This window comes from Gopherus evgoodei, chromosome 1, assembly GCF_007399415.2.
Source record: "Gopherus evgoodei ecotype Sinaloan lineage chromosome 1, rGopEvg1_v1.p, whole genome shotgun sequence".
Lineage (NCBI taxonomy): Eukaryota > Metazoa > Chordata > Testudines > Testudinidae > Gopherus > Gopherus evgoodei.
Window position 1 is genome coordinate 48,294,388 of NC_044322.1, and position 21,641 is coordinate 48,316,028.

Sequence of the window (21,641 nt, forward strand, 5' to 3'; positions counted from 1 at the left end):
ACTTCTTTTACATGCATGCAAAAAGCTGATGACACCATACAGCAATATGTCACAAAATTAAGGAAACTCAGTAAAACTTGTGACTTAGGTGAGTTGACAGGGTCTCTGGTCAGAGAGAGAATCATTTGTGGCATTAAAAAAGTGTGTTGAGAGAAACTGCTCCATGAAGGAGATTTTACTTCACAAAAAGCTCTTCCTATGCAGTGAAGCAGAAACTGTGAAAGCACAAGCCAAAGAGCTCAGTTTACCAGAAGGGGTTTTTAATGTACTAAGTACTAAAGAATGTAGCCAGAATAGGTCAAATCAAAAAGTGGAACCACTCAGTATGAAAACTACTGCTAGGGGGAAGATTGGGTACAGATGGTTATTTGGAAGGTGTGGATCACAGCATGGCCCCAAACAGTGTTTTGCCTTTGGGAAACTGTCATAAATGTGGGAAAAATAATCATTTTGCAAAATGCTGCAGATCTCAAGTGCAGAAAGGTCAAGTGTATCCAGTTGAAGATAACCTGGGATCAAGCAAGCCTCATGAGAGGGACTGGATACTGCCTATGATAGTGAACATTTATTCCACTGAAACTGGACACAGGAGCTCAGGTTAAGGTTCTGTCTGAACAAGATTGGGAGACTGAAAATAAGACCAAAACTGGGACCAACAAAAATAAAAGTATCTGGTTATTCTGGAACAAATATACCAGTGAAGAGGAGGTGCTAGCATCAACCTCTCATAAGAACACCATGTCCTGTTCATTGTAGTGCCAAAGGAGGTGGCACCAATTTTAGGCCAGTCTGCATATGAATAACTCAGTCTTGTAAATCGGGTGCTCTCATTAAAAGATCATACCGAACCTTGCTATGAGGCACTCATTTGGGAATATCACGATTTGTTTCAAGGGTTGGATTGCTTGCAAGGTGAACATACAATCCAGATAAACAAGCAGGTCCCTCCAGTTATCCATCCATGCAGAAAGGTGTCATTTGCACTCTGTGAGAAACTCAAAAGCTGAGCTTGCAAGGATGGAAGCAATGCAACTAATACAAAAAAACTGAATGGGTGACCTCCCTAGTCATTGTGGAAAAAAGTAATGGCCAGCTATGCATATGCTTAGATCTAAAAGACCTCAACAAGGCTATAAAAAGAGAACATTTCAAACTACCAGCCAGAGAACAGGTCAAATTACAAATATAAAATATTTCAGTAAATTGGATGAATCCTCAGGTTTTGGCAGCTAAAATCAACTGAAGGAAGCTCACAACTATGCACATTTAATACACCATTTGGAAGATACAGATTCTTACGCTTACCCTTCGGCATAGCTTCAGCACCAGAAGTTTACCACAGAACCATTCATATGATCTATGGACTTATTAATAGTGCTGACACCTCAGTGGATGACACATCATCGGAGGCTTAATGAAAGAGGAACATGATTGTAGACTTCAGGAAGTCCTGGATGCAACTAGAGCTGCAAACCTCAAACTAAATAGGGAGAAATGTGTTTTAGGGGTTACAGAACTGACTTTATTTGTGGATATTATTTCCAAAGAAGGTGTAAAACCTGTTAAGAGGAAGATTTCACCCATTGAAATGATGTAATTTCCCCAGTCAAAGAAAGATAGACTCATAGACTCTAGGACTGGAAGGGACCTCGAGAGGTCATCGAGTCCAGTCCCCTGCCCTCATGGCAGGACCAAATACTGTCTAAACCATCCCTAATAGACATTTATCTAACCTACTCTTAAATATCTCCAGCGATGGAGATTCCACAACTTCCCTAGGCAATCTATTCCAGTGTTTAACTACCCTGACAGTTAGGAACTTTTTCCTAATGTCCAACCTAAATCTCCCTTGCTGCAGTTTAAGCCCATTGCTTCTTGTTCTATCATTGGAGGCTAAGGTGAACAAGTTTTCTCCCTCCTCCTGATGACACCCTTTTAGATACCTGAAAACTGATATCAGGTCCCCTCTCAGTCTTCTCTTTTCCAAACTAAACAAACCCAATTCCTTCAGCCTTCCTTCATAGGTCATGTTCTCAAGACCTTTAATCATTCTTGTTGCTCTTCTCTGGACCCTCTCCAATTTCTCCACATCTTTCTTGAAATGCGGTGCCCAGAACTGGACACAATACTCCAGTTGAGGCCTAACCAGCGCAGAGTAAAGCGGAAGAATGACTTCTCGTGTCTTGTTTACAACACACCTGTTAATGCATCCCAGAATCATGTTTGCTTTTTTTGCTACAGTATCACACTGTTCACTCATATTAAGCTTGTGGTCCACTATGACCCCTAATCTCTTTCTGCCATACTCCTTCCTAGACAGTCTCTTCCATTCTGTATGTGTGAAACTGATTGTTCCTTCCTAAGTGGAGCACTTTGCATTTATCTTTATTGAACTTCATCCTGTTTACCTCAGACCATTTCTCCAATTTGTCCAGATCATTTTGAATTTTGACCCTGTCCTCCAGAGCAGTTGCAATCCCTCCCAGTTTGGTATCGTCCGCAACTTAATAAGCGTACTATCTATGCCAACATCTAAATCGGTGATGAAGATATTGAACAGAACCGGTCCCAAACAGACCCCTGCGGAACCCCACTTGTTATACCTTTCCAGCAGGATTGGGAGCCATTAACAACTACTCTCTGAGTACGGTTATCCAGCCAGTTATGCACCCACCTTATAGTAGCCCCATCTAAGTTGTACTTTCCTAGCTTATCTATAAGAATATCATGCGAAACTGTATCAAATGCCTTACTAAAGTCTAGGTATATCACATCCACCGCTTCTCCCTTATCCACAAGGCTCGTTATCCTATCAAAGAACGTTATCAGATTAGTTTGACACGATTTGTTCTTTACAAATCCATGCTGGCTATTCCCTATCACCTTACCACCTTCCAAGTGTTTGCAGATGATTTCTTTGATTACCTGCTCCATTATCTTCCCTGGCACAGAAGTTAAACTAACTGGTCTGTAGTTTCCTGGGTTGTTTTTGTTTCCCTTTTTATAGATGGGCACTATATTTGCTCCCTTCCAGTCTTCTGGAATCTCCCCCGTCTCCCATGATTTCCCAAAGATAATAGCTAGAGGCTCAGATACCTCCTCTATTAACTCCTTGAGTATTCTAGGATGCATTTCATCAGGCCCTGGTGACTTGCAGGCATCTAACTTTTCTAAGTGCTTTTTTACTTGCTCTTTCCTTATTTTCTCTTCTAAACCTACCCTCTTCCCGTAAGCATTCACTATACTAGACATTCCTTCAGACTTCACAGTGAAGACCGAAACAAAGAAGTCATTAAGCATCTCTGCCATTTCCGAGTCTCCCGTTACTGTTACCCCCTCCTCATTGAGCAGTGGGCCTACCCTGTCCTTAGTCTTCCTCTTGCTTCTAATGTATTGATAAAAGTCTTCTTGTTTCCCTTTATTCCCATAGCTAGTTTGAGTTCATTTTGTGCCTTTGCTTTTCTAATCTTGCCTCTGCATTCCTGTGTTATTTGCCTATATTCATCCTTCGTGATCTGACCTAGTTTCCATTTTTTATATGCCGCCTTTTTATTTTGTAGGTCACGCAAGATCTCAAGGGTAAGCCAAGGTGGTCTTTGCCACATTTTCTATCTTTCCTAACCATCGGAATACTTGCTTCTGGGCCCTTAATAGCGTCCCTTTGAAAACTGCCAACTTTCCTCAGTTGTTTTTCCCCTCAGTTTTAATTCCATGGGACCTTGCCTATCAGCTCTCTGAGCTTACCAAATCCGCCTTCCTGAAATCCATTGTCTCTATTCTGCTGTACTCCTTTCTACCCTTCCTTAGAATTGCAAATTCTATGATTTCATGATCACTTTCACCCAAGCTTCCTTCTACTTTTAAATTCTCAACAAGTTCCTCCCTGTTGTTAAATCAAGTCTAGAACAGCTTCCCCCCCTAGTAGCTTTATCAATTTTCTGAATAAAAAGTTGTCTGCAATGCAGTCCAGGAACTTATTGGATAGTCTGTGTCCCGCGGTGTTATTTTCCCAACATATATCTGGATAGTTGAAGTCCCCCATCACCACCAAATCTTGGGCTTTGGATGATTTGTTAGTTGTTTGAAAAAAGCCTCATCCACCTCTTCCGCCTGATTAGGTGGCCTGTAGTAGACTCCCAGCACGACATCACCTGTGTTTTTTAGCCCTCTTAGCCTAACCCAGAGACTTTCCACCCTTCCGTCTCCTATGTCCATCTCCACCTCAGTCCAAGTGTGTACATTTTTAATATATAAGGCAACACCTCCTCCCTTTTTCCCCTGTCTATCCTTCCTGAGCAAACTATACCCATCCACACCAACATTCCAGTCGTGTGTATTATCCCACCAAGTTTCAGTAATGCCAATAATGTCATAGTTGTATTTATTTATTAGCACTTCCAGTTCTTCCTGCTTATTACCCATACTTCTTGCATTTGTATAAAGGCATCTAAGATACTGGTTTGATCTTGCCTCCCAGCTTCGCCCTGACCCTCCTTTCTCTCTGCCATTATAGCCCGTGCTCCTTCCTGTTTCCAACCCATCTCCCAGGTCTTGTTCCCCACTTACCTGTGGGCTTTGCTCACCTGTCCCCGTCGAACCTAGTTTAAAGCCCTCCTTACTAGGTTAGCCAGTCTGTGCGCAAATAAGGCCTTTCCCCGCTTCGAAAGGTGAACGCCATCTGTTCCTAGCATTCCTTCCTTAAATAGCATCCCGTGGTCGAGGAAGCCAAAGCCCTCCTGCGACACCATCTTCGCAGCCAGGCATTCACCTCCACGATGCATCTGTTTCTGCCCGGACCCCTACCTTCAACAGGAAGAATTGAAGAGAATACCACCTGCGCTCCAAACTCCTTAACCCGTACTCCCAGAGCCCTGTAGTCACTCTTGATCTGCTCAGCGTCACACCTTGCAGTATCATTTGTGCCCACCATGGATGAGTAGCATGGGATAGTAGTCAGAAGGCCGGATAATCCCCGACAAATCCTCTGTAACATCTCGGATACGGGCCCCTGGCAGGCAGCATACCTCCCGGGATGAACGGTTAGGGCGACAGATGGGTGTCTCCGTCCCCCTCAGCAGAGAGTCTCCAACCACCACTACCCTACGTTTCTTATCAGTGGTGGCAGCAGACCTCCCAGCCTTAGGGGTACGAGGCTTCACCCCCTTCACTGTTGGGGGTGATTTCTTCTCTCCTGTATCAAGAAGAGCATAACAGTTATCTTTTACCACAACACGAGGGTTCGCAGCAGCGGTGGAGCACTGCCTGCTGCTAGAAGTATCCAGCTGGCTGTGTCCACCCTGAGCCTCCTCCTCCACTGGTGTGTCAGATACACCCTGAGGCATCTCCTCCTCCACTGGTGTGTCGGTAGTCCTGTCAACTGGGACAGCACCATCAGCTGTCTCCACATGAATACTGTCCAGGAATTGCTCATGGACATAGATGTTCCTCAGCCTGGCCACCTCCTCCTGTAGCTCTCCCACCTGCTGCCTGAGAGATTCCACCAGCAGGCACCTTTCACATTGGATGCCACCCCCAGCCTGGATATCAGTAAGTGGAAATTGCAAATTACAGTCTTTGCAAGCCCACACCAGAATCTGGGTAAAAGCATCCATGCTTTGGTGCTCTGTCTGGCTACAGGCGCAGGTGGAGGAGACAGAAGCAGTGCATTGGAGACAGATGTCCAATGGTTCCTGGGAATGATTAAATATCTTTGACAATTCATACGTAATCTATCTACCAAAGCAGCGGCTTTGAGAAAGCTCCTAGAGAATAAGAATGAACTCTGTTGGGATGGAGAATAGGAGGAATCATGGAAAGGTTTAAAACAACTGATACAAAAACCAGTGTTGACATTCTATGCACTAGTAAGGCCTATTAAAATTTCAGCAGATGCTTCACAGTCTGGGTTAGGTGCAGTGATTTTACAGAAGCATGATGATTGTGGGCAACCTATGGCATGTGCATCCAAATCACTGACTGAGGCAGAACCAGATACACAGACATTGAGAAGGAGCTTTTAGAAATATTGTTTGCTTCTGACAGATTCGATCAGTATATTTATGGCCAGACAGCAGAAGCTGAAATGGACCAGAAGCCCCTGATAGCATTAGTTAACAAACCATTTGTGACAGGGTGGCCTGGGCCCAGAGGCCCTCTGCTGAAGGCCTCACGGTCCTGTCACACCTGTCCCAGGAAAGGAGCAGTGGATCTAAGTCCTCCAAGAGGCTTAGAGAGACTCTGCAGGAACACAACCAATCAGGGAGAGGCTGTAAGGGGCTAGCCAATCAGAGGGTTGGAGGCTAGTATAAAAGGAGCTGCAGTGCAGACCAAAGAGTTCCTTGCTAAAGCCAGAGGAGTGCAGCAGGTGCTCTTGGCTGGCCAAGGGGGAACTGAAGCACCATGGACATCTCAGTGCTGGCAGGGACCAGGGGAATGAAAAAGAGCTCCTAGCTGGCTGCTGGGCCTGAACATAAAGGAGCCCTGAGGTAAAGGTGAAACTTTGGTGAAGGATGGGGCTGTGGGGAAGTGGCCCAGAGAACTGAAAGCAGTTTCATTAAAAGGAGATGGTGGCATGTAGCTGCTGTTCTTAGAGTCCCTGGGCTGGGACCCAAAGCAGTGGGTGGGCCTAGGTCCCTTCCATAGGCCTACAATTGGGCAGTGATAAACCCCAGAAGGGAATCTGAACTACTTAGTGGCCCAGCTGGAGAGCTGGGGCCAGAAGGGACCAGGGATGGTGAAACCATTCCCTCAGAGAAGAAGCCCTTGGAGTACGGCCTGATACCAGTGCTGGGACTGTTTAAAGACAGCAGTTAGACCTGAGCAGAAGGGGTGCTCATGAGAGTTGGGTACCATGTAATTACACTGTTAAATGACTGTAGATTAAGGATTTAGACAAAGATGATAAAGCTGAAAAAGTATGATTTGGTTGTGATCTACTTGCCCAGTAAATTTGTGTTCACTACAGATGCACTTTCCAGAGCAGAGACTCTCACCACAAAACCAGAGAAGACCTTAGAGATAGAGATGTAAGCCTATATAGATAGGATTGTATAGTCAATTCCTGTAGCTAACAGGAAACTGCAACAAATAAGAAGGGAAATGGAGAAAGATGAATCATAGGTGATCCTTAAGAAATGATAAATGAAGAGTAGCCTGAAGAAATAATCAGTTGCTGTCCAAGCATAAGAGACTATTGGAACTGCAGACATGAATTTACAGTGACAGATGGGGTGATTTTGAAGGGCAGTAAAGTTGTAATTCCAATGAGCCTCTGAAAAGAAATGCTACAGAAGGTCCACAAGAGTCATTTGCAAACAACAGGCGCAAGAGGTGCTGTATTGGCCATGGATCAATCACAACATCACTAATGTGGTAGGAAACTGTTTTTCATGCTTGAAATATAAGCCATGCCAACAGGCAGACCCGCTGAGACCTCTTCCAGTTCCCCAAAGACCTTATGAGAAGGTAGGCACTAAATAATTTATCTGACAATCAATTGTATTTAATAGTCAAAGATTATTCTTCTCTGTATCCAGAAATTTGCACACTGCACAGTACTAATAGTCAGTGTTGGTACTGGCATGAAGGGAATCTTCTCCAGACATGGAATTCCAGGTGAAGTCTTTAGTGATAATGGGCCCTAATTTTCCAGTGCAGATTTTAGGCAATTCGCAATAGATTGGGATTTTCATCACAAAACATTAAATCCAAATTGCCCCCAATCAAATGGACCATGTGGAAAGGTCTACACAGACAGTAAAGAACCTTATGAAAAACAATTTTGACATTGGGGGAGATTTATATAAAGCTTTACTGGTTTATGGACGTACACCTCTGGAGAATGACTTTTCTCCAGCTCAGCTGTTAATAGGAAGAAGGATCAGATCTAATTTACTAGTTACTGATAACTTGCTGAAATCTCACAACAATGAAACCATGCAGAAGATGAAAGAAAATCAGAAGTGGAAGCAGAAATATTATTTTGACAAAAGGGCCTGTGATCTCCCATCTCTTAATCCAGGTGGTAGAGCATGCCTGAGGAATCGCACCTCTAATACTTGGTCAAAGGGATACCATTAAAGAACAGCTGCATCCAAGGTCTTATGTAGTCCAGACAGACCAGAAGGACTCATTTCAGTGTAATTGAAGAGATCTAAGAGTAATCTCAGAAAGTTCCAAAACACTGACAGTTAATGTGGACTCTGGCATTTCCCAACTGACTGATCATTTATCAACAGACAATGCAGAAACTGTCAAGGAACAAGAGAACAACTCAGACTCTAATGAAAGACTAAGATCAAAGAGGGAGATTAAACATCTCAAAAGACTCCTAGAGACTTACTAACCTGCCTGGAGAAGGGGTATTTGAGGAAAGTGAGTGGTAAAGACACACTCAAGAGTGATGTGCTGGTAATCTCTCCTCTCTAGGTAGTTGGCACTTTGGGTTTATGGAAATGCACTAGATGGGTTGAGAATTTAATGTATGTGTTGTTTGAATTCAACAGGTTGAGAATTATGTGCAGAAGATGACTGGGTGGTTCAGGATTAGGGTAGAAATTTCACTTCCAGGTTTGAGTCCTGCCCAGATCAGAATCTAGAGACTGTTTGGTGACCTGACCATGATGAATGAGTTTCCAGTTGCAGTGTCTACTTGGCAGAGGTCACATCAGAAAAACTATCATTACAATTTAAGCTTACTTTTAGCTCTGTAGTTGGTCTCAGTAGAGACCCCAAAGCCGGAATGGGAATGGGGGCAGGACTACTCTTGCTCCCTAGGTCAGAAGTGGTCCCTGTGATCTAGCTTTGAGAAACACTCATGAGGCCGTATAGAGGAGCTTGCACTGATGCGGCCTGTGCTTATATCTGTTATGTGACTAAAGGATTCCAGTTTGCAGTGTTGTAAAGATTCAGATAACAATAAAACTGGAGTGTGTGTGGGGGATTATATCCTGGCTCTTTGGTAGGAAGAGGATTCAGCACAATGTGTGAAAATTTACTTTTATATCTGGATTAACAGCAAGTTACCACCTTTCACTATTTTTTGCAATGCCTCATCATCATCCACTCTGCTGAGAACATAACACCCACTTCAGAATCCTGCAGCTGCTAGCCTGTAGGGGTAAGGAAAACACGTTTTGCAACAACATTGCATGGCTTTATCATGTTTTTAATATTATGTAACTTTAGCGCCCTTGTGGCCAAGATAGGGTCTGCTGTGCCGGCAGCTCTAGCCAAATTAGGCATGTGCAGGAATTCAGCAGGGAAAGTCCCTTCCACCCCAGGGGCACCTGTTCCAACCCTCTTCCCTCCTCCCCCCTCCCGCCCTGGCATGAACACACACACACTGTACTAGTACAATTAATATAGGAATGGGAAATATTTATTCACAGAGGGATGAATGGAGAAAAACAACAGAGGGAAAGATAAGGGGAGTGGTAAAACAGGGTTATATTCAATACAAGGCCCCACAGGCCCAGTGGTACCACAGTCTGAGAGGACAGACACCCATCAATGCATCTACGCTCAGAGTTCAGGAATACTGGGCAAAGTTCCAGTCCAGTGGTGAGTCTTGGATGCTCCTAGTCATCTTTGGCACCAGTGAACTTTCCCCAACAAACTCCACTGGTGCCCTCTTCTGCCGCACTCTGCAAACCCACACAGAGTGACAACCTCCCCACTTAGATAGCTACAGCCTCCCTCCTTATTCCCAATTGCAAAGTTACAAGTCCCAGTACTTACAGGCCCCATACAGCTCTGGGTAGCAGTGATACTGGGTCCAGCTCTGGTTTATCCTTCTTGGGTGATTCCTCCTTGGCACAGGGCTCCTCCTGGCTCCTGTCTCTCTGAGGCTTCAGGCAGGTTCTTGGCTGCTTTGCTGTGTGAAGGCCTGATTGCTGCAGCCCTTCTGTCTGGAGCGCCAGACACACACACCCTGTTGCTCTCCCTCTTTCCACCTCCCCGAAACAGCACTTCCTCATCCTGACAAAGATTTAAAGGGGCCATGTTTTCTAAACCCCAAAGATCTTACAATTATTTTATACTCTAAACTTTAAAAAGATGCTTTGTTTTTTAAAATATGTAGGTCTCACTTTATCGCTGACAAGAGTAGTATGCCACCTCTCACATTTACTACCACCTCTAGTTCTTAGTACAACAAATTACCTGTCTATTTCGCCCCAGAGGCTTTTACTAGCTTGGTGCCAGCTAGGCTGTCTTGTGTTCTGGTTTTATCCTGTTTCCATGTGGCCTAAAAATCTATCCTATCTACATCTTCAATTGGATATGTTATTCTTCACAGCCTAATCCTATATGGTGTCATATAGTATTGCTGTGTACTATTTCTGTCTTATACCCTAGAAGTGGCTGCATTTCAGTGATACTTTTATATAGTATATTATACATTTTGTAAAGAGCTTTGGGATTCTTCTGGATGAATGGTGCTATGTAGATGTAAGTCATTATCCTTACAGAAGGTAATTTTGAAACCCTGTTTGACTGTATCTTCATTTTCCTAGCTTGGCTATTTTAGAAAGGGTATCCATTCTTAGTGCATATTGCAGTATTATATCATCTCACTCCATTGCTTCAGTTTTCTAGATGTGTTAGCATTCTCTTTCCCTAGTAGTCACCATTTCATTGAGCTCTTACTTGTAGATTGCAATTGTGATGGTGCCCCCCATAAGGCTTTATGGAAATATGCTTATAAATATATATGATATAACCGGAATATGTTCTGTGCTACATATGCCATGCAACATATCCATGTAAAGGTTATGATCTACTGAATCTACTAATCCTATTTGTATGCATGTACCATTTTTGTATGCAAAGTTATGAATATTGGCCATGTACTGGCTTGATTTCTAAATAACCTTAGTAGAGCATTTGGTCAGTTCCTGGAGAAAGGAATTCGCAAAGTTAAGTGCCCAATCAAGAAGTACTTAAGGAACAATGCATCTTGGAATGCTCCAATCCACATAAGAAGTCTTCCTGGAGACATTCAAGATACTATGTGGGCAACAGCTTCTGCCTGTAAAAACTGTGAGTCATGCATGGACATGTGACTTGCCCAGGTGACTCCAGAACTCCATCTTGGAGCTGGACTTTGCATAGGAGAGAGAAAGAAGTCTCCACCCACAAGAGAAAGTCTGTTTAGGCCCATAGGAGACCCCTCTATTTTGTCTTCAGCTGGCTAAAGAGAGAGCCTCTCCACCCCTAAAAATACCTGAAAGAAACTGGAACAAAGGACAATAACTACAGTGGGTGTGAGTGATTGCTGGACCCAGACTAGAAGGAGACTAGTCTGTAAAAGGAAGCTTACTGGAGCTGGTGAAGTGTTATTTGTATTAGGTTTCTTAGACATAGACTTGCGTGTTCTATTTTATTGGTAATTCACTTTGTTCTGTCTGTTACTACTTGGAACCACTTAAATTCTACTTTCTATATTTAATCACTTTTTACTTATTAATTAACTCAGCTGTGCATCTCGATCAATGTTTAAGAGGGCAAACAATTTAAGTTTACCCTGTATAAGCTTTATACAGGTTAAAATGGATTTATTTGGGTTTCAACCCTGTTGGGAGTTGGGCATCTGAGTGTTAAAGACAAGAACACTTCTGTTAGCTGCTTTCAGGTAAGCCTACAGCTGTTAGGGGATGTGGTTCAGACCCTGGGTCTGAGTTTGCGGCAGGCTAGTGAGCCTGGCTCGAACCAGGCAGGGCACTGAAGTCCTAAGCTGCCAGGGCACGAAAGCAGGGGTAGAAGTAGTCTTGGCACATCAGTTGGCAGCCCCAAGGGGCTTTCTGTGATCCAACCTGTCACAGCAGTTACATCTTAAATCTCATAGCAGTCACCTTGAGGCAGCTTGTTTGTCCTTCAGATAAATTCCAAGCCTGAAAGCTGTTAGTAATACCTTATTATACTCTATGTAGATCATCTTTACAAACCACTTAAGTATTAACAAAGTAAATTCTTTCAAAATGACAGAGTCCAGTGTTACTGACAGATTTTTCTTGGAAGTGAAAATAAATCCTATCTCAGGTGCAATATAGCTGGCTTGTGGGAGGGTTAGAAATCTCTCGTGAGAAAAACAAAGGGCTGTAATTCTATGCTGGTGAGTGTATTTAGCATAAAACCTTTTCATAATTAAAGCTGTGGACAAACATTGTTTATGCTTTAGAGGCAGCCAGTAAAGAAACAATTTGGATTACTCATCTGTTTGCCACTTCTGAGACCCACTATCAGCTGATAGCTGCACATAAATACTCTACATAGTTCAACAAACAAATGTCAAAAAATGCATGTAGAAAAAACCTCCTGGTAAAAAACTTTTCACAAAAGACCTCACAGAGAAGCTGTTATCAGTGGAAGTGAATGACACAGCATATTTGCTTTAGGTATGGGTTTCTACAAGTTGATGTGTACATTTGTCCCTTGCAAAGCAATTAGTGTGATTGCAGATCGGCTTGAAGCTCGCTGAAGCACTAATTTAGGCCATGCAATACACTAGTTATCTAACTGAAGAAATGTGCCGATGTAGCTACACTAGTGTAATTACACAGAGGTTGTGGTCTTTCAGAATAAGATCAGCCAAATCGCACAAATCAGGATTTCAGATAGTCTGAATATAAAAATTACTGACCCTCCCACTTTACTTGCTACTACCCATTAGCATTCAGTTGAAGGGGATGGTATGAAAGATTGTGCGGTGGCACATCTGGGACATTCAGATGCCCTATACATGAACATATTTGCAGTGTCTGGCAGCAGCAATTTAATGTCTTATTATTCTTTAGGTCTGTGATTCAACTCTTCCATAACCACTTAAATCCCCTGGCTCAGCATGTGTCATGTATGGCTGAAAATCTTGTTCTAATGGCCCATAAACTGTCAAAAAGGGAGGTGCCACTGCCCCCTTGAGTCAGCACAAGTCTTTCTGTGGGAATGCTGTAGAGGTTAGGTGATGTGGATTTTGGGAGGGTGGTCAGCTAGTGTAGGAAAAGGGTACTGTGCAAGCTGAGGAAGGCTGCTTTCTGAGGAGGATCACCCACTGACAAACAGCTTGAAGAATTCCTGCAGGAGTGAGTACTGATTGTCACCAGTGACTCCTACGCTGTACCATCTGCATAGAGGGAGGAGAGCATGGGGACACAATGGCAGCATGGCTCTAGATACTACTGGGATGCAAATAATAAATGGAGCCATGCTGCTGTGGCATGAAGGGCCTAGGAATTAGAGCAGCTGCCCTGTGACTTAAAGAAGTTTGCTATGGACCATGGGGCACCTGGGCTGTTGGAGGCCATACCACCTTACCCCTGCCATGGGTCCACAAGCCACTACCTGTCACAAGGTTTCATGGCCCTGGAATGGTTTCTATGCCTGGAACTTCTGATTCTGAGCTCCATTAATGACAGTGCTTCACTGGGCATTTAATGGCATACAATACATTTAAAATGTCTCATTTAAGCAGCTATAAAAACTGATTATATTAAAATACAGATCATTCACTCCTATTGTGGTCAGGCCTCGTACGATAATGAAATGTGTGTTAAGAAATTAATTCTGTAGCTCTTCCTATTGTTAGTAATCCAACTGCAGTCACTAGGATTATGTATCAGAGTAAGGGCTGCAGGATTGGGCCCATTACTTCTAGTTGTATTGGCCATATCTATTTTGCAAAGGTTGTGAGTCTTAGCCCATACTGTTAGTTACTGTTTGTATTACAGTAGCACCTTCAGGATCACAAATGAGATGAGGGCCCCATTGTGCTGACTCTACAGATTTTACAGAGGGTGGGAGGGGAAATTAAGTCACAGAGAGGTGAAGTGACTTGCCCAGTCAGGACCCTGAGGGAGCCTTCTCTCAGTGAGCATACTGTCTCCAGGGAAAGAAGCTTACACAGCTTTGACCTTCCTGGGTCTGACCTCGGAGCATTCAGCATCCCCTTTTGAGACGGTGAGCTTCCCCCAGTGAGTCTGCACAGGCGGGGCTCCTGGGGAAGCCAGAGGGCCCTGCACCCCAACTCCACAGTCAGATGTGACTCTCAGCCAGCCAGTAAAACAGAAGGTTTATTAGACAACAGTCCAAGCCAGAGCTTGTAGGTACAGAAACCAGACCCCTAAGTCAGGTCCATCTTGGGCCAGGGAGGCCAGGCCCTGGGTCTGGGACTCCCTCTCTTTCCCCAGTCAGCTCCAAACTGAAAAACTCACCAGCCCCTCCTTTGGCCTTTGTCTCTTTCCTGGGCCAGGAGACCACCTGATCTCTTTGTTCTCCAACACCTACAGTTGGCACCTTTGCAGGGGAGGGCCCAGGCCATCAGTTGGCAGGAGACAGGGTGTTGGCCATTCTCTGTGCAGACATTACACTGGCCCGCTAAGGCTCTGCAACAATCACATACCCTTATCCCACCACATAGATACTTAAGAAATGCATAGGGGAAACTGAGGCACCACACAATATTCAGAGAAAACATTAAGAACATTCCCACTTCGTCACACCAAAGTCACACAAAAGGACAGTTCTGCTCTCACTGCAGCATCCTACCCACTGGACCACTGTTTCTCAACAAGAGCAGCTCTAGCCAGTTTTCCCCCCACCCCTCTCCAAGTGGCCAAGATTTAAAAAAAGGCCAGCCAATCAAAAACACCAAGCAGCATAGCAGTTCAGCACCTGCCCTGCTCACCCACCCCCTAGAACTGACTTTGTTTCTCACTCTTTTATTTGAAGTAAAAAAATATTTCATGACACCCCCATCCCTTTTATATTAACTTCAAAAGAGTAAAACAAATGTAACAATGATAAGCCTATATAATTTATTGGTGAGCTTTGATCAATTCAGAGAGAATACTTGTCCTTGAAGGATAAAGCTCTGCCAAGATTGGGGAAGTGAGATTTTCTTTGTTTTGGATAATAAAATTTTCAGTCTGTCACCACCCTCCTGATTGTCTTTCATGAGCTTCCTGAGAGGCTGTGACCCAGCAGTTGAGGATCACTGCACTAGAGTATTATAAAGCCTTTGCACTTCATGTTCTGTCTGAAAATGTAACAGGAAGATATTGTTGTCAACTGTGCATTGTGCTGTAATAGAATAAACAGACTAAATCATTTGGATATAGGTGGTGAGAAAAACAAGGTACGTTATGTGACAACACTTCCCTCCAGAACTGTCAGGTGTGACTTTGTCACAATAAGCATCATCTGTTACTCAGAATAAAAAGTGTTATTTAGTAAACAGACTTTTAGTGAAGGCTTTGCTCATAATAGCCCAACCGAGCTGAGTTTTTTCTTGAATTTAAAATTTCTACTGAATAGACACCCTATTCAATTAATTCTTATTATTAATACAGAAAGCTCTGTTCGTTTTAAATACACCTTTTTCAAAGCCATCATCAAATGCCCAGAGAAGCAAAAAAGTCTTTTTTTCCCTAAAGAAAACTAACCTTATGGTGCTTGTTGTGATGTGAAGGGCTGATTTTTACATTTGCAGATAATATTGAAGATAGCACAACATGTGTTGGGATTATACAGTGCAAGTGAAAAGCCAGAAGCAGAGGACAAAAAAAAAGTGTGAGCTTTATCTCATTATCTTTACGAGCCTCCGGATAAAACTGTAAATGGATGTTTGCCTAAAGCTTGCCAATTCTCATGCAGCACTAATTAAAACATTGTATAAATTTGCACATCTTATGACAAGCACAAACCAGCTAAGGGGAAGTCTAAAATGCAAGCCCTGCTGACATTCATGTGACCTTTTTAATTTTGCATATTCTCATTATTTTTGCTCTGTACAAGTCAGTCAGGCTTTTTCAGGAAAGTTAATGATGACCTATTGGTAGAATCCTTTTTTATAGTACAGTAGCAGCCACAGGGTACTGTCAGGATTGGGACCTCACTGTGCTAAGTGCTGGAGGGAGGATGAGGATAACGTTGATTAAAATCACAAAGCATGTTTTCTAACATGATGCATTTTTCCAATATAGACATGGCTTTACTTTCCGCTTGCCATGGTGCTCCATGGATCCTGGGAAGCAGAGAATAGCTGGCTGTGAGGGAGTGTGCTTCAGCCATGTCCCCATCTGCCCCCTGTATGTATCAGAGACAGGCTGGCACAATGGTCTTCTGCCAGCTCTGCAACATATGGGGAGGCCCTCTGCATACGGGTATTCTCAGGGGGGCATTTCTTCCATCTTCAAGGCCTCTTGATGTAGCCAGAGTGGCATAAAGGGATCTTAGTGTATATGAGAATCAGGCTGTCTATTCAGAATCCAATATTATATCCCACTTATACTGTTGGTAACTGTAGCAATGTGATGACTCAACCTGCGGCACCTTCTGGTGGTCGTCCAGGGAATTAGCTTGCCATCCTCCAGAGCACCATCTGCAGGCCCGTGTCTCGCTTGCCGCTGGCCCTGAGTCCCTCCTGGACCCCAGTGCCCCTTTCAGTCCAGGGTGCTGCCCCCTGGCAGTACCCCCACAGATCTGGGTCTCTTCTCACCTCCCCACCACGCCTCAGGCTATGGCTACTGCTAGTCTGGATCTAGCCCCCGTTTACTGGAGCAGACTGCAGTGTAAATGCCACTCATCGCCGGCAAGGGGGTTTGGACCTGCTGCCTCTGCCTACCCTTGGGCTGCCCTCTGCAACCCCAGTACCCTTTTCTTGACCTTTAACAAGGCCTGCGGGGGTTTCTAGGCTGGAGCTCCCCAGCTCCTTTAGCCTTCCCCCAGCCCTGCTCCAGTCTCGGTACCCTGCTTAGCTCCTAGCAGCCAGCTTCAACCATCCCTCTCAACATTGGCTCTTTTGGCTTCTGGCCCCAGCCCCCTTATAAGGGCCAGCTAGGCCCTCATTCAGCAAGCCACACCTGTAGTCAGCTACCCACTCAGCTTCTCCAGCTGTTCGTAATCTCTCTTACTCTGCTGCAGCCCTCTCCAGGGCTGCTTTTACCCTTCTACAGTAACTGTTTGACATAGTACTTCTTCTCATACAGTTTTCTGGAGTCTCTCTTTTGTAACTCAGGCTTAATTGTCTTTTGCTCTAGAAGCTGGTTGGCTCCTGGTTCTATGCCCATAAGTCTCTGCATTGGCAACCCTAATAAAACATGGTAAGAAGTACTATGATAATATAACTATGATAAATATGAATCCCTTGAACTTACCAGGGCTTTTTTTAAAAAATCACTTTCTTTGCTATTTGACCTATCTTTTCCGCTAACCTATTTGAGTGATTATAGCAAGGGCTCGACAGGAGGCACTTAAAAGGACATGTTATGAGTTGCAGATAATTATGTATTATGTATAGTGATCAAAATGCAATTTATAGTATGTTAATGTTTCTTTATGTGTTGTGCAACAACTCAGTTAAAAAAGAGTAATCCACTAATATAGTAATCTTTACAGTTTAATGCCAATACATCTCTGCTAAACTTGGACCAAGTGTGATTAGAAATCTCATGTGGTTTCAGTGTTTGCAGATTTTTCACTTGGACACAACACACAAGCCAGATTCTCCATTGCCATGACCCATGTCTAATCATTTAGACACAAGGAAAATACAAATGATAAGTAGGTAGAACACACTATCAGTAAGACTGAGAGCAATTTATAACTTGGACAGTTGCAACTGACTACACAACTGAAAAACAAGAGGCTCCTTTATCTTTGAATGCAAAGATTATTATTACCACTAATATTAGTATTACCACAGTGATGGAGGATCAGGCTCCAATGCCAAAGATGAGTAACTTTTAGAAAACAGATAATAGCATATCCATTCTAACTTATACTGCATTTATTGTGGCAGAATCTGCATGCCTTTTAAATCATTTTTCTGTTAGTAACTCTATATAAAACCAAAGTATGATTTGGCAGGTACAACATCAGGCTGTCACACATTTAAGCAGACTGTTGCAAGAGAATTTTCTACCAGTTAAAATCCAAGCACCTGGCAAACAGAATGTTCTGTAAAGAGATCAGTTTATTTCACTTGACAGTTTTATTAATCTTTAATCAACTTTTCAACATTTCAGTGTCTAGTACCTGATGTTCCCATGGCTCAAATAAGGGACTTAAAAAAAAACCCTGCATATTTATTTTCCAGATTCTTGAACATAATGCAGTTCTGCTGTCATTTACTATTAGCAGTAAATCAGAGACAGAAATTGGTAAGATAAAGTGGGGCAGTAAAATAAAATTAAAGAGGGCTGTCAACACTAGATTTGTCAATAGTCAGGAGTTTAATGAGCTCTGCAGTAAAGGGCACTCAATATCTTCAACATTTCACAATGCCATTCAACACTCAGCAGAACAATATACTTTGGGAGAACGACATTACTGTGGTCTGAAATTATGGAGGTGCCTAGACAATACATTGATGGGTGCTTGGAGCAGCCAATTCCATTTTGCTCCCAACAGCCAGAGAACATATACCTCGGCCTGACCTCTCTTCTGAAGCCTAGCCATTCCTAGGGTTTCATCCAGACACCATGTCTGCCCCTGGTTCCCTCTGACCTGTGGGTAATGCCCACTTCTTATAGTCTAGGAGAGTTAAAAAACTGTACTGATGCAAGGAGTTGGAAGAATTTACTCAGCAGCTGTAGGCATGGTTCTACCTCTCACGAATAGAATGGATCAACAGAAGAGCCCATGTAATGCCCAGTGGCTGAAGTGGGCTAGGGACAGTTCAGAGTCATGGCCAAGTGCTGCAGAGGTGGTCTGATAGCCGGAAGTTAAGGGGTGTTAGAGACAGTCCACGCCAGTGGTCAGAGTTCTCTCAGGGGATCAGTAGCCAGAAGATCCAATCCAAGGGGAAAGGTTGGCAGGATAGGTACGCAAGATAGGGTCAGGCAGCAACCAGCAGGCAATGGTCTGTTGCCCAGACAGCTTCTGTTTCCTGTTGGGGTCTTTATATAGTCCAGCTACCAAAGAGAATGGTGTGTGTCAGCCAATCAGAGGTCTTGAGTGTGGCTGCTGTGGGGCTGTAGGGTTTTAGCACTAAGGCTGTTGCTCAAGGACAGTGGTTCAGCACATTATTGTGGCACAGAGATCAGGGATGCCATTTAGGGTCCCGGTGGTCCTGGATTTAAACACAGGGGTCCTGACACCTGCATCCTTCTGTAGGATGATAGATCCTGCTGTCCTTTTACAGTGTCCCTAAAATATGCTAGCTAGATGAGCTGACAGGGCTGACTTTCCTCTTACCTACACTGGTTTAATACTAGTGTAAATCTGTTAGTTTCAACAGAATTATTTCTACTTTACACTTCTGTAGGTAAAAGGATTAGATTAGTCAGATTTGCTTGGTCGGATTTCCCTTACACTGGTGTAATTAGTTATACTGATCCAAAACATGTGTAAATGAGAGGAGAATTAGGATCTATTCATCAGGCATAAATAGAGAAAATTTAATGGGTGCCTCAGATGTGCACATGGGGCTCCTATTAAAGTCAATGGGCATAGAAGGCCCTTAGCATCTTTCAGGATAGCGTCCTGTGTGTGGTTAGTCCCTGCACCCAACGAGAGTTCATTGCTGGAGTGGGGCTTTGAATAGCTAAGTAGCTGGTTCTTGTATCAAGAAAGGTATTTAGATATCCAAGAGATGAAAACATCTTTTACAAGTAACCACAGATGCAATTTTGTACACAGTTATTTGTGCCTGCAATATGTGGACACAAAAATGAAGTTTTTGAAAGTTTGGCCCTCCGAATTAAGAGGATTTCCTGCAGAAGATGAAACCAATGCCAGTGAAGGGCAGTTCTGGAGCCTAAAGCCATGAAATGTGGCTCCAGTCATGAAACCCTTACTCACCTGAGCAGTCTGACTCACTCCCATAAGCAGTCCCTTGAAATCAAAATCCTATTCATGTGAGTAAGGAATACCCTGTATCAGTAAGGGTTAGCAGGATCATGCTCAATATCTCCTAAAAAGTGAATCAATTCATAAGTTTGAAAATCAATAAAGAAGAGCCCCTGAACTGACTCTGCTAGAAGTAACAACTCATGAATATGCACTAAGAATGTACACAGTCACTTTCTCTTAATTACATTACTCTAAAATATCAAGTACTCCTCAAATATGCAGTAGGTAATGCAGCTGTATTAGAATCCCATCCTATCGTTGACCCATGGAGGAGACATAACCCTGTGTTTGTAACAGAATGAGACTATGATTAGCTGCACTTCTAGATGTTTTAATGCTACAAGTGTGACCCTTCTGTCAGGTGGAGTTGGCGGCAACCAAGGCTAGGTTCGATATCGAGGGGTTCCTTTTCAACAATACAACACAGAACCAGCGTAAGCCTCCCACCCAGTAACCTGGGAAAATTACACACCATCCTTGGGTGCCTCTAAGAGGCAACAGCTCCCCTTGAGCAAGCACAGAGTGAGTGTAGAAAAGAAACTTTTAATGAAACGAGGGAAGTCACCCAGCATTAATTTGGGAAAAAGCCACAAGCAGGATTCATAAATATAAAACCATGAGCAAAACACCCACCCCAGAGTACATTGGGCACTGTCTTTTGCCTCAGGTTCTTGAGTCCAACAACCAAAAGTTCCTTTAACATACCCCTCCCTTCTCCCTCACCACACCCCATTCACAGTGGTTTTCCTTGGTCAGTGAAGACCCGTAGTTCAGAGGTGCATCTGTGTGAGTTAACCTCTCACCTGGGGGGTAGGGAGGGGAGGAATGAAAGGAAGAAGGCACCTTACTTGCTCTGCTGTTCAAGCACTTGCTCTGGCGTGACCACCCTACTGGCCGCTCACTGCTCCACTCCGTTGGCTGCTCCGCCCTGCCGACTGCTTGCTGTTCTGCCCTGCTGGCTGCTCTGCCAGCTGCTCACCACTCCTCCGGCTGCTCCATTGGTTGCCCTGCTGGCTGCTCCGCTGACTGCCCTGCCAACCACTCATCATTCCATTCCAGTGGCCACTCATCACCGATGCACACTGTAACCTTATGCTGCGACCTGCTTTTCTACTGTGACCTCTGCAGGTCAATCTCTTGAGGTTTCACCCAGCTCTCAGTGATTGTCAGCTCTTAATGGTGGAACTTCATTGCTGAAGTAGGCTGGGCAGAAATACCTGTTCCAGCCCCCTCTTGCCCTTCACAAGGGTTTGGCATCTGAGCTTCCTGCCTAGAGATTTCAGTGCAGTTGAGGGTGACCCCCTTAATCAGGACAAGCTAAGTACAGTTCTGCTTCCCTTTACTCATACAGTAAGGATAACAACATTTCATTACCCCTGCATTCAATATTAAAGTGATTTGTAACCCAACACCAGTCAAAGTTGATCACTTTAGGTGGTCTACACTACATGGTTAGGTCAACAGAGAGCTGGGTGGCTGGACCCTGCTCCTAACTTTGAGCTGGGATCAGAAGCTGGGCGGGGGGTTTCTTCCCACTCCCAGCTCAGTGCTGAAGCCCAGGTGGCTTGGGACCCTGCTCCCAGTTGGGAGCCTGGGTGAAAAGCCAGGGTGACTTGGATCCTGCTCCTTGGAGGCAATAAGCTCTGGGAGGTTTTCCCAGCCCCACTTCCCATGGAGAATTGGGGGCAAGAAGCCCCAGGTGGCTTCCTCCCCACTTAAAGCAAGAAATAGGGGGGCAAGAAGCCCTCAGAGGCTTTCTTCCCACTTGCAGTGGGGAACAGGGCTGGCGGGGG